Raw genomic sequence first — 6,118 nt, 5'->3', positions numbered from 1 at the left:
AAACAACGCAGACCGGAAGTGGTCAAGATGATAGTTTTAGTAATAGTATAGATAAGAAGTAGATAAACATTTGAGTTAGAGCAGGATTATTGTATAAATATTGATTATCACAATGAGCATGGTCGCCATTATCTATATAATTAAGTCTCATCTTGACCACTTCCTGTCTGCGCTGAATATTGATTTGAGAAACAACGCTACCCTTTATCACTGTTTGGCCAACTTGCCAGCCTCGAGGATTTTTCCCATCGATGAAAAATAAAAAGGTTATGAGTGTTTAAAAAGCCTTGGGATCAGCTAATTGGTCCTCTCGCCTGTCAATCACCGCAATGAAGGTAATGCCCTTTCCGAGAGGGGGGTGGGGGCAGGACTATAAAACCCCGGACGCCTGGACGTGAGTCAGTTACTCTGCAAGATCGCGAGGGAGAGGCCACGACTGTCATTCTAAGCTGTGAATCAACTAAAATGTGAGTCTGCAATGTACTTGCAATAAATGATTTGTTAGCCCTTAATGACAATGCCATGAGTTTGTTGGCCTGCTTCCCTGCCTGTGCTTGAAAGTGCAATGCATAATTGGAAATGAAATGATATGAAATGAAATGATAATGCCATGAGTTGTTTGGCCTGCTGCCCTACCTGTGCTTGAAACTGCAATGTTTCACTAGGTCTGACTGTGTTTGGAAGGAATAAATGCTTTATTAGGTCCGACTGTGTTTGGAAGGAATAAATGCTTTATTAGGTCCGACTGTGTTTAGTCCAAAAGTTCCGCTCATTTCGTGACTTCCGCTTAGTGGACAGGCCGCGCTGATTGCGTAATTTTTGGTGAGTGCAGAGGTCGCGCTGAAAGTGCAATTTCCAGTAAGTGCAGAGGTCACGCTAATTGCGGAAGTGCCGCTGACTGCGGAAGCCCCACAGAGGCTCAGCCGTGTGAGTAGAATCAAGAAAGTTTACTGTCATATATATGGTGTGTGTCAGTGCGTGTGAGTGTGTGAGCGTGTATGTGTGTGTGTGTGACGTGTGTCAGTGTGTGTGTGTGTGAGTGTGTGTGTGTGTATGTGTGTGTGTGTTTGGGTGTGTGTGTGTGTGTGTGTGTGTGTGTGTGTGTGTGTGTGTGTGTGTGTGTGTGTGTGTGTGTGTGTGTGTGTGTGTGTGTGTGTGTGTGTGTGTGTGTGTGTGTGTGTGTGTATGTGTGTGTGTGTGTGTGTGTATGTGTGTGTGTGAATGTATGTGTGTGTGTGAGGTGTAGTGTGTATGTGTGTGAGTGTGAGTGTGTGTGCCTGTGAGTGTATGAGTGTGTGCATATGTGTGAGTCTGTGTGTGAGTGTATGTGTGGTAGTGTATGTGTGTGTGTGTGAGTGTGTTTGTTTGGGTGTATGTGTGTGTGTGTCTGCGTGTGAGTGAATGTATGTGTGTGTCTATGTGTGTGTGTGTGTGTGTGTGGGTGTGTGTGTGTATGTGTGAGTGTATGTGTGGTGTGTGTGTGTGTGTGTGTGTGTGTGTGTGTGTGTGTGTGTGTGTGTGTGTGTGTGTGTGTGTGTGTGTATATATTGGAATTGGTGGAGAGGTGGAATATTGCGTTGGGGGACCAGCCCTCCCGTGTGAAGCTGGGACCCAACAGGTCCCACTTAGTCTAGTTCTATATAGTACAGAATAGTGAAAGACCTGGATAGAGTGGATGTGGAGAGGATGTGGAGACAATGGTTCTACTAGTGGGAGAGTCCAGGACTAGAGGTCATAGAATTAAACAATGTTTCTTTAGGGAGGAGATAAAGAGGAATTTATTTAGTCAGAGAGTGGTGAATCTGTGGAATTCTTTGCCACAGAAGGCTGTGTAGGCCAGGTCAGTGGATGTTAATAAGGCAGAGATAAATAGATTTTTGATGAGTACAGGTTTTAGGGAGAAGGCAGAATGGGGATAGGAAGGAGAGATAGATCAGCCATGATTGAATGGCAGAGTAGATGATGGGCTGAATGGCCTAATTCTGCTCCTATCACTTATGACCATATGCACATATATGGGCAGGTGCTGCCTAGGTAATGCACCTTGCCAGGGCTGAAAGATGGAGGCTAAAATTAGTTTGATACATAGTGGGTTTTTACTATATTTTTAAAACCTGTGGTTAATTACTGTGTTTGTTTGTCAATGGTCAGTTTAGTAAGAAACCAGGATGGCTTAAAATTTGAGGGAAAGTATATATTTTAACGAGTTGTTATCAAACAAAATTTCGATAACCATTTAATTCTAAGTTCTGTAATCATGTCTGCTTTCCACTCCATTTATACCCAGTGGCTTCAATGTTTATATTGGTTTGTATTTTATTTGCAGAGGCCTGTCCGGGTAAATGAGTACTTTTCTTTCACAACCTTGAAGAACAACATCAGAAAGCACCCAGTCAAATTGTAGAAATACAAACATTTTTACAGCGGCTTTCATGCCAAGATGGTTAACGTTGGGTGCCAATTCTAAGATAATCAAATAATTCACATTATTTAAATGTTGCAGAGGTAGGTGGGAGATATCCATGCATTGGAATGAATCACTAGCAACACATACCCGGTGGTTTTAAATCTTAAAGAATTTGTTCAAAATGTTTGTTTGGAACTGATTATTTTAACATTTATTTTAATCATTCAAATGGGCTCCTCAAAATATAATTTTGAAGGCAAGTTTGACAATGAATTAATCATATATGCATTGGAAGAATCATCGTAATCAAATTGTAAGATTAATAAATGAAGCACTTTGAGACTGGATCAGGCATGATCATCTTTAATGGAGACTTCTTGCGACCTGATGGCCTATTCTGCCCGTTTACATGTTTTGTGTACAAAAGTCTTATAAATAAGGGAGCATGGTGGCACAGCGGTAGAGTTGCTGCCTCACAGCTCTGCAGTTCCCGGTTTGATACTGACCACGGATGCTGTCTGTACGGAGTTTGTACGTTCTCCTCGTGACCGCATGGGTTTTCACCACACTCCAAAGACGAGCAGGTTTGTAGGTTAATTGGCTTGGTATAAATGTAAATTGTCCCTAGCGTGTTGGATAGTGTTAATGTGCGGGGATCACTGGTCGTTGTGGACTCGGTGGGCCAAGGGGCCTGTTTCCACGCTGTATCTATAAACTAAACTCAATTAAAAAATAAGACTCTATCCAATAATATAAAATGTTTGATTGAATTTGAATAAATAGGCTGATGAAAAGGGAGGCTGGAAAGGTTTATAAAGCACCAGACATTTTCAAGAATAAATATATTTGTAACACGGTGAATGAAATGGCCTGGCAGAAGCTATGAAAGCTGCATGTCAGAAGGAACTGCAGATGCTGGTTTATACCAAATAAAGACACAAAGTGCTGGAGAAACTCAGCGGGACTGGCAGCATCTCTGAAGAGAAGGGATGGGTGCTGTTTTGGGTCAAGACTCTTCTTCAGACTGTGTGTTAACGAGCTGTGTGTTATTGCTTCAGACGTTTGTGCACTGAAGATCCACACCAAAGGCCACATTTCGGTTGACACTCTGTGGACCACTGAGGGAATGAAGATGGAGGCTTCTGAAGAAGGAATGAGGGAATTCATCTGGCCCAGGCAGAGGATTCAATGTATTTTTCAGGTGTTACACCGAATTCTCTTCTGCTCTTTCAGGTGGATGTAAAAGATCCTACAAGATTTTGACCATGGACCGAGGAGTTACCCCAGGTGTGTAGGAAGGAACTGCAGATGCTAGTTTAAACCAAAGATACACAAAATGCCAGAGTAACTCAGCGGGTCAGACAGCATAGGTTACACAAGCGGGTCAGACAGCATGTCTGGATAAGACCCATTTCTTCTATCAAGAGATGCTGCCTGTCTCGCTGAGTTTCCCTAGTTGCCTGATTAAGATGTAACTATCACTGAACATCAATGTAAGATTCCACCACCTGCAGTTGCTTCATCAGTCCCCATCAACACAAGCTTATCCATTCATTATCACAAAGCTGTGACAACACTCCCAGTGCAAGCTGTTGTTGTTTCCTCCAATACTACAATGAGCTATTTCTAAAGTACTGCAAAGAACTTTGGAGTATTGTGGGGTTTTCAGGCATGCCATATAAATACAAGTTTCTCTTTTCAGGCATTTTCAAATACTTGCACATTAAGTGAACGATGTTTAACGTTGATGGTGGACAAAACTGTTTAACGTTGGGTGTGTTACATCATCTTGCATACAATGGGTTATTCTGCCCTAAATTAAAGCTGTACTCGAGAACCCAACATCAAATAGCTCTAAGTAAATATACGTCAAGATCAAGAAGAGTTTAAGCACTGCTGGGTGAAAGAAGTTCTTATTCTGGAAGGAGCTTGAAAATATATAGTCAAGCCAGAAACACATTATACTGAATAACAGACAAGGTTTTAGAACAAACATTTTGATATTTTGAAGAGAAAAAAGATAATCTCAACAATTTTATACGCATAGTATTAGACACGTGCTTCCTTAGACATGACGATTCTTGCAGTGTTTCGTCACTTTATAAATTGCCATTATTTTTCTAAATAAATTACTAAAATATAAACTGATTGTGAAACAGAAAAAGGTAGGACAATATTCCAGCACATTTAAATGATTTCATAACCTCCTAAGTTAACTAAGCATGTCCTTGAGGCCAAGCAAAATCTTATATTTAAAGTAATGTGTGTTGGTGTAAATGATGCAACCCTGATATATAATATTCAACTGTGCCACCTTCAGTATTCAAGATGAACATGGGATTTTCAAACGCTGACAAACATTCCACGAAAATGATTTCAACCCATGAATATGTTATGTTTGGCCTGTATTCTCTAGTTCTGGACCTCAAAACAGTACAAGGAAGGAACTGCAGATGCTGGTTTAAACCGAAGATAGACATAAAATGCTAGAGTAATTCAGCAGGTCAGACAGCATCTCTGGAGAAAAGATGCTGGCATTTCAGATCGTGACCCTTCTTCTGACTGAGAGTAGGGGAAAGGGAAACGAGATGTAGACGGTGATGTTGACAGATATGAAACAAATGAATGAAAGATATGCAAAAAAAGTAATGACGATAAAGGACACAGGCCATTGTTATCTGTGGCCCAGGTGAGAATGAGTAGACAAAGAGATTCAACAAGAAAACGTTGATATGACTTGGTTGGGGAAGGGATGGTGAGAGGAGGGAATGCAAGCGCTACTTGAAGTCAGATAAATCAATACTCATGCCACTAGTTTGTAAGGTCCCCAAGCAAAATATGAGATGCTGTTCTTCCAATTTGCATTTGGCCTTGCTCTGCCAATGGACGAGGCCTAGGACACAAACAAAGATCAGTGTGGGAATGGGAAGGGGGATTAAAGCTTTTGGCAACCGGGAGATCAGGTAGGTCCAGACGGACTGAGCGAAGGTGTTTAGCGAAACGATCACCAAGTCTACGTTTGGTCTCACCGATGAAGAAGAGTCCACACCTTGAACAACGGATACAGTAGATGAGGTTGGAGGGGGAGCAAGTGAACCTCTGCGTTACCTGAAAGGACTGTCAGGGTCCCTGGACAGAGTCGAGAGGGGAGGTATAGGGAAATGTGTTGCATCTCCTGCGGTTTTATCTCCGCGACCCCCGAGCGGTCGGCGTCCAACTTCTTAGAGGGACGTGGAGCATAGCCACACGAGATTGAGCAATTGAGATTGGTGAGTGGGTGGTTTGGGTGGGGATGTGTTAACCAGGGAATTGCAGAGGGAATGGTCTCTGCAGAAGGCGGAAAGGGGTAGAAATGGGAAGATGTGACTAGTGGCGGGATCCCGTTGGAGGTGGCAAAAATGTTGGACAATTATGTGTTGTATGCGATGGCTGATGGGGTGAAAGGACTCGGGAGACTGTCCCTATTGCGACTAGGGGGAGGGGGAGGAAGAGCGGAGCTGTGAGGTACCGAGGAGGCACGTGTAAGGACCTCATCAATGATGGAAGAGGGGAACCCCCGTTCCCTAAAGAATGAGGACATCTCGGATGTCCTGGTATGGAACACCTCATCCTGGGCGCAGATGCGACGTAGACGGAGGAATTGGGAGATGGGGATAAAGTATTTGCAGGATGCAGGGTGGGAAGAAGTGTAGTCCAAATAGTTATGGGGGT

Source organism: Leucoraja erinacea, chromosome 16 (assembly GCF_028641065.1).
Source record: "Leucoraja erinacea ecotype New England chromosome 16, Leri_hhj_1, whole genome shotgun sequence".
NCBI lineage: Eukaryota > Metazoa > Chordata > Chondrichthyes > Rajiformes > Rajidae > Leucoraja > Leucoraja erinaceus.
Note: the sequence above shows the minus strand (reverse complement) of the source record.